This window comes from Elephantulus edwardii, unplaced genomic scaffold, assembly GCF_000299155.1.
Source record: "Elephantulus edwardii isolate Elephantulus edwardi_28Jun2011 unplaced genomic scaffold, EleEdw1.0 scaffold00185, whole genome shotgun sequence".
NCBI classification, from domain to species: domain Eukaryota; kingdom Metazoa; phylum Chordata; class Mammalia; order Macroscelidea; family Macroscelididae; genus Elephantulus; species Elephantulus edwardii.
In genome coordinates, this window is record NW_006399935.1 from 4,504,797 (window position 1) to 4,518,500 (window position 13,704).

The following is a 13,704-nucleotide window of genomic DNA, read 5'->3' on the forward strand; positions in this document are numbered from 1 at the left end:
AGAAGAAGAAGAAGAAGAAGAAGAAGAAGAAGAAGAAGAAGAAGAAGAAGAAGAAGAAGAAGAAGAAGAAGAAGAAGAAGAAGAAGAAGAAGAAGGTTTAGAGCCACCTACCCTCAAAGGTAAATAATATCATGACAGATGGAGAAAGATGGAAACAATTTCATCTTACTTGGACCCACAATCACCTTGGGTCCCAGCAGTGAGGAGATCAGGAGATGTATTGCATTGGGCAAGTCTGATGCCAGGGACCTCTCCAGATTACTTCGAAGCAATGATGTCAGTTTGAAGACCAAGGTGCGCCTGATTTGGGCCAGGACTTTTCAGTCGCTTGCTGTACATCTCAGATCTGGGCAACAAATAAGGAAGACAGAGAAGAATCAATGCCTTTGAGCTGTGGTGTTGGAGGAGACCACTGAGTACCCCGAGGACAGCCAAAATAACAGACAGATATGTCTTTTAGAAGGTGCACCTGAGTGCAAAGATACTTTGTGCATGTTGCTGGGAGGAGCTACTCATGGAAGAGGGACACCATGATTGGAAAGAAGGAGGAACAGTGAAAGAGGAAGACTCTCACCCAGGTGGATTGACACAGTGACAGTAGCAATAGGCTCAAGTGTGTCAGATGATGAGGATGGCGCCAGACAGGACAGGGTTCGGGTCTATTATTCATAGGGTCGCTATGAGTCGTATGTGACCCGACAGCACCTGACAACGAAAACAAGCCCTCAGAGAAGAGCCTAGCACTCGGGACTGGACCTGCTGAGCGGTGGTCCTGGGAGAAGGGGTCCAGAAGGCCTGGGCCTGCCCACGACCTTGTCCTCAGCCTGGCGTAGGCCCAGCTGGCTGTGCCCCCGGCCAGAGTGGCGGCTCCTCCGCGCAGATGCTCGTCGGGAAAATGAATTGGGCTGCTCGGGCCGCTTCTCCCCGCTCCCCGTCAATAACACCCATAAAGCTGGATTTATGCGGCGGTGCTGGCTCCGGATGGAAGCGGGGAGGAGGGGCAGCGTTCCTTCTAGAAAAGTCAATTGCTCGCCAGGGGAGACCGGCGGGGGGCTGGGGCTTCGGGACACAGCCACCTTCCTGCTGTCTTTCTGGAGTGGAGAGCGCACAGTGGGTGGGGTGGGCGTGGGGAAGGGGACTCAGATCCGTCTCCCAGGTCAGGAGCCACCCAGCTATTTGGGCTGCATTTTTATAAGCACCCACTGTGTGCCAAGACGATGATTGCTGGTGTGTCCCATCGAGTCTGACTGAGCCTCTGGCGGGTTTCAGAGGCAGTAAATCACACCGGATGGGACTGCTCATCCTTCTCCCACAGAGCAGCTGCTGGGTTTGAACTGTGCCTGTGGGACTGTGGGCAGCTTCTTGCCACTGAGCCCCTGAAGCGTCCCATCTCTCTCTCTTGGTGGCCTAATAGTAGGAGGCTGTGCTGCAATCCCAAAGACACGTGGTTTGAATTCACCAGCTGCTCCACAGGAGAACGATGGGCAATCTCCTCCTGTGCCTCTGAAAACCCACCAGAGGGTCAGCTATGAGTTGGTTCTGACTTGATGGCAAACACGAACAGCTGTGTCCTAAAGGAGCCCAGGTGAGACAGTGGTTAAGTTCTCACCTGACACCTCAAAGGTTTGAAGCCACCAGGGCTCTAGGCAGGCTAGTACTCCCATGAAGATTCCAGCTTAGGAAACCCTATGAGGCAGTTCTGATTTGCTTTGTGGAAGGTCACTGTGAGTTGAGGGACCTACTGTATTGGATAACTCTGCTGTCCAGGACTTCTTAGAGCAAGAAGACTACCTTAAAGACTAAGGTGTGCCTGACCCAAGCTGGGGCTTTTGTGTTTTATTTTATTGTTGTGTTTTTATAAAGGGCTGTAAGGTGGGAGGGGTCAGAGCTAGGGGCTATGTGGGTGGCCCCTCTCTGTCCTCTTTCTGCATCTGGGCGATCAGCTGCTGCCTCTCAGCTGCCTGCCACATGCTCATCGTGACGAGGCTCTCAGAGTCCCTCTCGGACAGCACTGAGCCCTGTGACAGTCCTGGGTGGCTGGGGCCCGTCGTACCCTGGGGCTGTCCTTCCAACCAGGAAATCTTCAGAGGGTTATCAGCCAGGCCTACCCCTTTCTGGCCAGCCAGCTCCGCGGCTTTCACGGTAGCAAACTCCACCAGTGCAGTGCTCACCTTCATAGAAAGCACCAGGTTGAGAACTTCACCATACGTCTGAAAAAGCCGCAGGAGGACGTCTTTGGAGTAGTCATCTTTTCATTCATCCTCCTTGCACTTCCATTTTAGCTTTTATTTTTGTGTGGGTTTTTTTTTTATTAATTTCAATGAAAATTTACAGAGACTTTGGATTTCCATTCATTCATTGTTGCACTTTGCTCCCTGCCCACCTCTCCCGCCCAGTTCCCTCTTCTTTTTGAAAAGAAAAATTCTTTGTTACACAATTCCTCCCCTCAGGTCCACTCCACTATGCAGCCTTCATTCTGAACTCCTGTCATGACAATAATACCTAATCACATATCCCTTTTAAACGTTCTCTCCCTCATCTGTTTCAATGCAGTATATGAAATTAATCATGTCTTTCTCAGTCTCCTCCCAAACCCGAAGTCAGTCCTGTTTTACAACAGTGGCACTATGCAGTATTTGTCCTTTTGTAACAGATATTTCACTCAGCATAATGTCCTCCAGGGTCACCCATTTTGAATAATATTGCATGAGTTCCCTGTTTTTCAATGCAGCGTAGTTTTCCATTGTGTGAATATAACACAGCTTCTCCATCCATTTGCTTATTGATGGGCACTTAGGTTGTTTTCAACATTTTAGATTTAGTTTAGGGGTTCCTTTGCTTTCAGTATTTTCAGCTTTTCCTCTCAACCTGTGTTCACAGTCCTGGAGGATCTGCTCCTGGCCCAGCTTCTGCTGTTCCCCCAGCTGCTGGGAACCCTCTTCTCACAGGCACTCATTTCTTGCTCCAATGTCCTGGTGTTCTGGTTATCCTCCTCCTGCTCCTTCTCATTCCCATGGGCCTGGACCTCTCGCTCACGGGCCTCCAGGTCAAGCCTGCCTGCCTTCCTTCCTTCCTCCCTCCCTCTTTTTAAATTTTTTTTTATTATTTTGTGTGTGTATATACCGTCAAATCAGATCTGGCTGGTACAGGAGGAGATTGCCCCTCCTTCTCCAGCAGAGCATCTGGTGGATTCAAACTGCTCTCCTCTGGGATTGCAGTGCAGCTTCTTGCCACTAGGCCACCAGAGCTCGCTGGCTGTCTTCCTTCTTTCATCGAGCTTCTGGGTCCTCTCCTCTGCCTGCTTCTTGGTTTTCCCTACCTTGTCATACGCAGGCCGGGCTGCAGCATCAGTCAGCACTTTCAAGGCCTGAGAAAGCTGGTGAAAGAGTTCAGCTGCTCTGGGATTATCTGGATGTTTGTCTGGGTGGCCGGAGAGGGCCTTCTGTTGGCATGATTTCTTCACCTCTTTGTCGGCTGCCTTTTCAATCCCGAGCAGGCGAACAGGTCCATCTGCAACAGCTCCTTGGTCACCGCAGTAGTTCCAACACTTGCAAACCGTGGTATTTTCAATCACCTCATATGTGTTGCTGTACAGAGGTTAACTTTCGTGCTTGCTGTGATGCTAAATACTGTGACACTGATGTGCTAAATGTGATGATGGTTACCCATGGTGGACAGTGTTTGGTGGAGCTCTGCAATTAAAACAAGCTTGGAAGCAGGAGTGGCATCCACTTCTGAAATGGTTTGCCTCCAGAAACTCTATGAACCTGGAGAAACAACCAAAGTTATTCAAGCGTTCAGGTCTCTCGTTCATAAGGTCTCTGTGTGTCACCTATGACTCGAAAGCACTTAACAACATGAGTCGCCTACTCCTCGATGGCACTCAACAACAACAACAACATAGAGAGAGCTCTGTTGGCCTAGTGAACAGAAAGTGATGTTACCAAGCCAAAGGTAGGTGGTTTTCATCTGCATTCCTCAGGCCTCATATTGTTTTTGGTTCAACATTCTTCTAGGTGGTACAGCACTGGTCTGTCCATTTGCTCTACAGAGGTAACTCATGGTTGCTGTGAAGCTAAACACTGTGACACTGATGTGCCAAAGGTGATAATGGTTACCCATGGTGGACAGTGTTTGGCGGAGCTCCCCGATTAAAACAAGCTTGGGAGCAGGAGTGGCATCCACTTCTGAAATGGTTGGCCTCTGGAAACTCTATGAACAGTGCTCAGGTCTTTCGTTCATAGGGTCACTATGAGTCGTCTGTGACTCAACGGCACTTAACAACAACAAACAACATATGCATTAGAAAGTTGAACGGGGAAAAAGAAAGACTGAAGAGTTGTGTTGTTATGTGTCACTGAGTTGACTATGACACTATGACCGTGTTCTCCTGTATGCTCGAGCCGATTGTTACAATCACCACGTCGAGCTATTTCCTTGATGGCATTCCTCTTTCCCTAGACATCCGCCTTTTCTAGCATGCTGTCTTCTCCCAATGACTAGTCCCTTCTGACAACAAACACAAAGTATCTGTGGACTTTCACCACCCTTACCTTTAAATAGCAGGCTGGTTGCCCTTCTTCAAGTTTATGGAGACAAATCGGTGCCTTTGAATTGCGATGTTGAATACTGACTAGCCCACAGGCTGCCAAAAGAACAAACAAATCTGCCTGGGAGGAAGTGTAGCCAGAGAGCTTTTTAGAATCGAGGATGGTGAGACTTTGTCTCCTGTATTTTGGGTGTGTGATGAGGAGGGGCCAGTCCCCAGAGGAGAATATCATTCTTGAAAAAGCAGAGAGTCAGTGAACATGAGGCCGACGCTCAAAAAGATGGGTTGACACGGCGACTGAGACAACGGACGTGAGCTCAGCAAGGATTGTGAGGGTGGCTCAGGGCCAGGTAGTGTTTCTTTCTGTTGTAAATGAGGTCGCTATGAGTTCAAACTGATTTGACAGCACCTAAATACTGAAAGAGCAATGATGGTATTTTAAAGACTAAGGTGTGCCTGCTCCGAGCCAAAGTCTTTCCAATTATTTGCTATGCTTCTGAGAGCTAGCTAGACAGGGAAGAAGGATGACAGAAGAAGAACTGATGCCTTTGAACTGCAGAGTCAGAGAAGAGTACTGAACATCTCGTGGGCTGACAAAGGAACAGACAGATGTGTCTTGGGAACGTTGCAACCAGAGCGCTCCTTGGAAGCAAGGACGGCACAAATTCTTCTCTCATACTTTGGACACGTTACTAGGAGAAGCTCTTCCTTGAAAAGGAGGAAGGTCAGTGACAGAGGAGAAGCCTCTCAGTGAGGTGGATTGACATGGTGACTGCATCGATGGGCTCACGTGTGTCGGAGATGATGGAGGTGGTCCAGGATGGGACAGGGCTCTGTTGTTCATAGGGTCACAAGGAGCCATATTCAAAGGCATCGAACAACACCACTAAATTTTGAATGAGAATGAATTTGACTACACACAAGTACAACAAACAACTGTGTGCTGGACATTGAATGCGGCTGGAGGGGCTGCAGAAGAAATACGTGGCAATGCATTTCTGAAAAGCCAGCCCCTGACAGTCCCTGGCATATGGCTGTGCTCTGAAACACCACGATACTGTGTCAGTCCCTGTGCCACGAGGGCTCCCACAGGCCCCCTGTGCTTTCTTTGAAGCATGTATTTTTTAAAATTGTGTTTATTTCATTGTTGAGAATAAATGCAGTAAAGTGTATACAGATTCCATACCTTTTGTATATACTGTTCAGTGACAGTCATCTCGTCCTCTGGTCATACGATTTAGTCTGCTTTCCCCAAAGTATTCCTTTCCATTGATATAAACTCACTGCCCCTTAAAGCTCCTAGCTAATCTTCTAAGTTGCTGTTGTCAGTTTGATCCCATATAGATATTTCTTGAGAAGATTTTCATGCTCAAAGTGCACTTTTTTTTAAAAAAAAGAAGACTTCAGGGGATGTTTTTGATTTAAGGTTTAAAGATTCTACCAGGGTAATAGTTTCCTGGATTGATCAGCTTCCACGGTTCCAGGAAGGCTGGATTGCGTGAGAATTGGAAATTCTATTCCACATTCTCCCCTCTTTTGATTAGAACTCGTCTATAGCATCATTGTTTAGTAGTGGTAGCTGGGCACTATCCAGTCCTTCTGGTCTCATGGCAAAGGAGGCAGTTGTTTCTGGAGTCTACGAGCCACGCATCCCATTTCTTAATCCTATTCCTTCTTCTGCTGTGGAACACCGGTGTTTTCAATCCTTATAACTGTCTTGGCGATTGTTACTGTTGTTAGTTGTGATTGATCCATCCCTGACTTGTAGTGGTCCCCTGAAAACAGAACAAAATCTGCCTAATTCTACATCATTCTCAGGATTATTTCCACATTGTTGTAGCCTCCGTGAGGTCATCTCATCTAGGATCTTCCTCTTTTCCAATGACTCTCTACCTGAGCGGCACAGCGTCCTTCTCCGGGGACTGGTCCTTCTTGATAACACATCCGATACATGCAAGAAGTCTGACAGGTGGAACTGGGTCCAGGCCCAAATCCCAGGTCTGCTGGGTGACCTTGGAGTAGTCTTTCCCTCTCTGGACTTGACTTCACTAACTGAAAAACGGGTGTAACCACTGTGGATCTGTATGGGGGCAGATAGCTGATGGCTGGCCCCACCACAGGCTCTGTGGGAGGCAGAGGATGTATTTTTTTTTCTTCTTGCAGAGAGAGGCGTGCCCTCTCCTCGGAGCCCCATCCGCATTCCCAGACCCAAACCTGCAGTTCCGTCTCCTGCGGGCGCCGCAGGGACTGTTTTGATGGACATGTTTTTTGCACACACGCACAAAAAGCTGGAGGAATTGTGTTTTGCCAAAAGTGTCAGGCAGAGAGAAAATATTTCCCGCATCTCTGGCGAGTGTTGACGGGAAGGCGCTTTGGGGGTGGAGCAGCTCACACTGCATGAGCTGCCCCAGCCCAGCCCAGGCCCAGTGGCCTTTGAGGCCTCTTCCTGCCCAGGCCCGGCTGCCACCCTCCTCCGGTCCCCGCTGACCTGTCTCTGTGGTCACTCTCGCTCATGCTCTTCCTGCCCTGCTCACTTGCACTCGGTCTGTCTCTGTTGGGTCAGTGTTGTCACCAGCAGTCAAACCGACTCCCAAAGACATCCTGTCCGATCCAGAGTTCTCCCACAGTCTCTGCTGTGCTCTAACCCTGGTGGCACAGTGTCTAACGCGCTGGCTGCTAACCGAAAGGTTGGCAGTTCCAATCCACCACAGGAGGAGGATGTGCCGTTAAGGTTTACAGCCGTGGGGCCCCATGAGGGGTCACCGACTTGAGGGACGTGGGTGTTGTGTTGCTATCATCACTACTCAGTTCTGGAATATTTTCTTCACCCCAAAAGGACACCCCATCCCCACTAGTTATGACTTTCACCCCTGTCTCCCAGGCCTTGTTAAGTGGTGTCCACATCAACTCTTCTCAATCCCACGTGACCGAGCGGAGCCGCCCCATAGGGCTTTCTGAGCTGTCATCTTTACAGGACCAACGTGGGATGGGTAAAGAGGTTGGAGCTGTGATTTGCAAAAGGAGTTTATCTGGAGGAGGGGGAGGGAAGGGATATTCCAGGCGGGAGCCACAGCCTGTGCAAAGGCCCTGGGGTAAGATGGACTTGCTGGGCTGGAAGAACAGCATGGCTGGAGGAGAGAGGATTCCCGCAGGGCGGGGAGGGGAGAGGACAGGCTGATTTTGGCTCCTGTGGGCTGAGGAAGGGTTCGATGTTTTACTCCAGAAATCTAGGGATTTCTGAAAGACTTTTGAACAGAAGGGAGTGATTGTCTCTTTTGTATCAGAAGATCTTTTACTGCCTGGAGGAGGCTGAATGGAGCTTGGAGGAACACCCTGGACCTCTCCCAGGGTGGGAGCACCTGGGGTGGGTGGGGCGAGCCCAGAACAAGCCCTCACAGGCCCCATGGGTGCTGCGGTGCCATCGGTGCCATTCACACGTCAAGATAAACCTGCATCTCTCCCATTGCAGAGCAGGAGACAGACACACTCCCGTTCCACCCAGTGCTCAAGTGTAAGAACCTCAGACACTCACTCATTTTGTAGGGGTGGGTGACCTTGGCGGTCTCATTCCAGGAGGGCGAGGAGAGAGAACCCAGGGGTTCTGGGGTACAGTCCCCCTTTCCCTTCTTGGCCAGTGTCCTTTTGTCTTCAGAGGCCCGTCACCCAGCCAGCAAGCTAACGCAGGCTTGCTCTCACTTACCGACCCATCTGTAGTGAATAAAATAAATTCCACAGGTGCTGGGGAACTCCAGACAAGGATGCAAACAAGTACAAGGAGCCTGTGTCTACCTCGCTTACCAGGAACCTGGACGCGACCATCGTGTGTCTGCGAGTGGAGGCTTCTGTGCTGCTGCTGCCGACTGGGTTTTAGCAGAGCTTCCAGACTAAGACCAGGAAGAAAGGCCTGGCAATCAACTTCCAAAACCCAGACACTGGGAACTCCCTGAAGCACAGTTCTACCCCGACCCACCTGGGGGCATTTCAATCTGTGGATACTTGTGGTTCGGAGGCAGGATTATTGTCTTCCATACAAGAGGCCGGGACAGATTCCTGGTTAGGGTATTTTATACACAGCCACCACTCATCTGTCTATAGAGGCTTCTGTGTTGCTGGATCAGATTTGGAGGATGAGTCAACAACCTGCATGATGCCTGTGACACAACCTTACCTGCAGAAAGTGAGGAAGCTTGAAGCACTTACTGAAGAAGATCGAAGACCAAAGCCTAGGCAGATCTGATGGCCTAGTGGTAAGAAGCTGCACTGCAATCCCAGAGGCACGCAGTTTAAATCCACCAGATGCTGTGCTGGAGAAGGAGGGAAATCCCTGGTACCAGTCAGATCCAATTTGACGGTATGCGCGCGCACACACACACACACACACACACACACACACACACACACACAGCCTGCCCCCAGCCTTCAATACGAGTTACATCTCAACATCAAGGCAGAAAACATCCTCACCGCTGGACCAACAGGCAACATCATGATAGACGGAGAGAAGATTGAAGCCGTCAACAATTTCATTTTACTTTGGATTTGGAGAATCCCAAATGGACAGCCATGGTAACAGCAGTCAAGAAGTTAAAAGACATGCTGCATAGGAAGAGTCTGTCAAGGACCTCTCCAAAGTGCTGAAGAGCAAGGATGTCATTTTAATGACTCAGGTGCACCTGATCTACGCCATGACCTTTCAAATGGCTTTGTCTGCATCTGAAAGTTGAACAGTGAATAAGGAAGACTGAAGAGGAACTGAGGCCTTTGGATTGTGGTGTTGGTGAAGAGCATTGACTATCTGAGACCTCCAACAAAACAAACACATCTGTCTGGGAGGAAGTCCAACCAGGATGCCACTCCTCAGAGGCCAGGAAGGTGAAGGTCAGTTACTTTGGGCATATTTTCTGGAGGCCTCAGAGCTTTTGGAAAGATAGAGAGGGTCAGCGAAAGAAAGGTAAATGCCCAATGCAACGGACCAACACAGTAACTACAATCGTGGCACTGAGCATGCAGAGGTGTTCGGGCCGGTACACGACAGAGGACGATTTCACTCTGTCAGATGGCACCTACCAGTGATGCTGGACAGCTTTCAGCAGACCTTCCAAACTAAGATAGACTAGGAAGAAAGGCCTGGCCACCTACTTGCCAAAAATCAATGAAAATCCTATAGCTCCCGTTGTTCACAAGGTTGCCAGCTCAAAGGCAAAATGTGAGTAGACCTGCCCTGATGTCCCAGGAGTGTGGGTGGGGGATGAGGAACCCTGCAGGGCCTTCTATCTTAGAAGATATAGAAGCAGAGAGAAGCGAGCAGAGAGGGAGGCCATCAGGGAAGAAGAGCCAGGAGCGGAGCAAGTCCTTTGGACTGAGGTCCCTGCGTGGTGAAGGAAAAAAGATCAATGGCATGAGCACGGAAATCTCCACGCAACATCAGGCCCATAAATGCTGAAAGGAGACAGAGACCTTCCTCCGGAGCCAGCAAAGCTAGAATTCCCCTAGAGCAGGTGCCCTGAGTTTAGCCTCCCAAACTGTGAGAGAAGAAAGTACTGAGGAGCAATGATGTCATTTTGAAGACTAAGGTGCACCCGATCCAGGCCAGGGTCTTTTCAACCACTGAGATATTGACAATGACTGACTAAGGATGACAGAAGAATTGATGCCTTTGAGTGGTGATGTTGGGGAAGAGTATTGAATATCTCATGGATTGCCAAATGAACAAACAGCTGTGTTTCGCAGAAGGTGCAGAGTGCTCCTTAGAGGCAAAGGGGATGAAACTTTGTCTCACATGTTTGGGGCAAGTTGTCAAAAGGGGACAGTCCTTGGAAAAAGACGTCATTCTGAGAAAGTTCCTCAAAGAGAAGACCTTCAATCCGATGGATTGACACAGTGCCTGTAGCGATGGTCTCAAGCATATCAGAACTGGTGACCACGGTGCAGGCTAGAGCAGGGTTCAGATCTCAGGGTCGCTGTGAGTCGTAGTCCTAAGCACCTAGCAACAACAACTGTCTGAAAAGTGCATTCTTACTGACATAATGCAAAAGCAAGCACTTGATGGCTGATGAAAAGGTCAGACGTTTGCACTCACTCAGCGGCTCTCTGGGAAGAGGGCCTGGCGAGCCATAAAGAGGAGGACAGCCTGGGAATCCCGCGGGAGAGTTGTGCTGTCCGGAGGGATCACCATGCCGCGGAATCCACTCACAACTCACCCAACAATGACACCCTGGATGAATGTAGTACCAGCCCATCGCGGCCTCGAGGAAGCAGGATCCCAGGGGGCCAGATCCTCTGCTCTCCCAAGGGCACCGAGGATTCCAGGCCCAGAGGAAACCCCCAGATCTTTCAGTGTTTCTGGCTCATTTAAGTGTTGCTGTCATGGTGATGGGGACATTTGGAACAGGATGATGGCCGTGACCGAGCAACAGAAAGCCTGTCACTGACGTGCACACACAAAAATGTCTGAGGTTTGTTCTACATAATTGTACCCTAATAGAAAACCCCCCCATCGAAGATTGGAGCCCATTAAAATGAAATAACTCCACATTCCTGATACAGTCTCTGGATCAATTAATATTTAATTTTCATGGACAATATCTATGATATTGATGTTATGTTTCTAAAGCTTAGATAGTCAGTGTTTAATCCTGGAAACACTTTAAACACTCTCGTTTCACATTGCATGATGTACTATATGTTATTAAAAGAGCCCTGGGGGCACACACAGTGGTTACGTGCTCGGCTGTGAGTGGAAAGGTTGGCAGTTCAGAACCACCGAGAGGCTCCGAGGAAACAAGACCTGGAGACTTGATTTCATTAAGATGACAGTGTCGAAAACTCGACATGACTGTTCTACTCTGTCACCTGGGGAATCCATCGGGATGCCCTTGATCGTATACAGCAACAACAGCAACAGCAACAGCAACCCTGTGCGGTGGCTTCTGATGCACCATGACCCTGAAGGACAGGCTGTCACCCGGAAGGGTTCTGATGCGGTAATATTTTTTTTTGTTTTGTTCACATTGTTGTTGTTGTTATGTGCCATCGAGTTGTTTGTGATTCATAGTGACCCTATGCACAACAGCCCTAAACCCTACTCTATCCTGCGCCAACCGCACCGCCTCTGACACACCCATCCCGATTACCCCAGTCACTGAATCAATCCATCTCATAGAGGGTCTTCCCCTCCTGCACTGTCCCTCCACCCTCCCAAGCATGATGTCCCTCTCCAAGGACCCGTCCCTCCTGGCAACATGTCCAAAGTATGTCAGACGAAGCCCCAGAATCCTTGCCTCCAAGGAGTAGCTTGGTTTAATCCTCTCCAAGATGAATCTGTTTGTTTTCCTGGCAGTCCATGGTACATTCAATACTCTTCTCCAGCACCACAGCGCAAAGGCATCAACTCTCCTTCTGTCCTCCCTAGTCATTGTCCAACATTGGGTTTTTTTTTTTTTTGCTTTTGTTTTTGGGGTTTTTTTTTAGTTATGATTTTTTTTCTTTTTAAAAAAATTTTAATAACTTTAATGAACATTTGCAGAAATTTTGGAATTCCATTCATTCATTGCTGCACTTCTCTCCCCGCCCAGCCCTCCCTCCATCCCCCAATTATATATATTTTTTTATTAATTTCAATGAACATTTACAAAGATTTTGGATTTCCATTCATTCATTGTTGCACTCTTCTCCAGGTCCACCCCACCCTCTTCGTTAGTATACAATCCCCCTGTACCACCCCCATCCCGAGTATACTCCACTCTGCAACCCTCATTCTGAACTCTTATGGTAATCATAACGCCCTAAAATATATTACTTTTAAACTGTTCTCTCCCTCATCGTCTTCAATGCAGTATACATAATTTATCCAGTTTTTCTCAGTCTTACTCCCACCCTGATGTCAGCCTCATTCTACAACAGTGGCACCCTACAGTATTTGTCCTTTCGTGACTGAGATAGTTCACTCAACATAATGTCCTCCAGGATCACCCATTCTGAATAATATTCATGAGTTCCTTGTTTTTCAATGCAGCGTAGGATTCCATTGTGTGACTATAATCTTTATAGGATTGGACTGCTATCTCTCTGTCCTGTGGAGCAGTGGCTGGATTCAAACCACTGACCTTTTGATTCACAGCTGAATGCCTTGACCACTGTGCCAGCAAGAAGCCTACACGATGATAAGACACTGGTACCTTCAGGGAAGATGTATCTGCAAGCAGAAAGTGACCTTAGAGCTGGGAATTCGTGGCCACTAGGGTGGATAGCTTTCGATCTCTGCTTTCTGTATGAGTCGAAGGTTTCTAGATTTATTTTTTTTTTAAAGGATTAAGGTATTTGCAAAAGGAGGGGGCTCTGCGCTGTTCCCGGCCGCCTACAGACAGGCTGTCACAACCGATGAACATTCATTGGAGAAGCCTCCGCAGAATGGCACCAGCTCTGGGGGTCCACGGGTGGATCCCCACAGGCTGATGATAGCCTGCCTGGGTCAGGAAACAGGCTGACAGCAGGGCCTGAGAGCCGGGCCAGCCAGGTAAGCCTTGGCCAACAGGCGCCCCAGGGAAGGGGCTGGGGTCAGTCCCAGCTCCGCCTTAAACCACTCGGGCCATCTGTGCGCTTTTCCCGTGGCTGCTGTAACTAGTGACCACACGCTCCAGGGCTTTAAATGACACGTTTATTATCCCACAGTTCTGGGGTCCAGAGTCCCAACTGGTGTCAGTGGGGTTAAATGAAAGAATCATCATCATCAGGGCACCTTCCTTCTGGTGGCTTCAGGGAAGAACCTGGCCTCTTCCAGCATCTAGAGGCCACCCACGTTCCTCAGCAGGTGCACCCCTTCGTTTTCCAGCCTCTTGCTGACTTAGAAGGACCCCTGTGTACATGGAAATTCCTGGCTGGTAGAAATGGTGAACATATTTAGCTGCTGAGAGGTTGGGGGTTCAAGTCCACCCAGAATGTGCTAGGAAGAAAGGCCTGGATATTTGCCTTCCCCAGAAATGGAATACAGATCTCCTCTTACACACGGGGTCCACAGGGTGTCAGGAAGAGTCGACGGAAGGTAACGGGGTTGGTTCTGTTTTAGTCGCCTGGGGCCCGCCTCTAAGTCTTTTTAAAAAATATTTCTTTTTTAAAAAAATTTCATTATTTATTATGTGTGTACCATCAAATTGGAT

At 49.0% G+C, this 13,704-nt stretch overlaps 1 pseudogene; it reads right to left on the reverse strand.

The window, feature by feature from the left end:
- Positions 1-1,895: 1,895 nt before the first annotated feature.
- On the reverse strand, positions 1,896-10,788 carry LOC102854477 (annotated as a pseudogene).
- Positions 10,789-13,704: the final 2,916 nt, after the last annotated feature.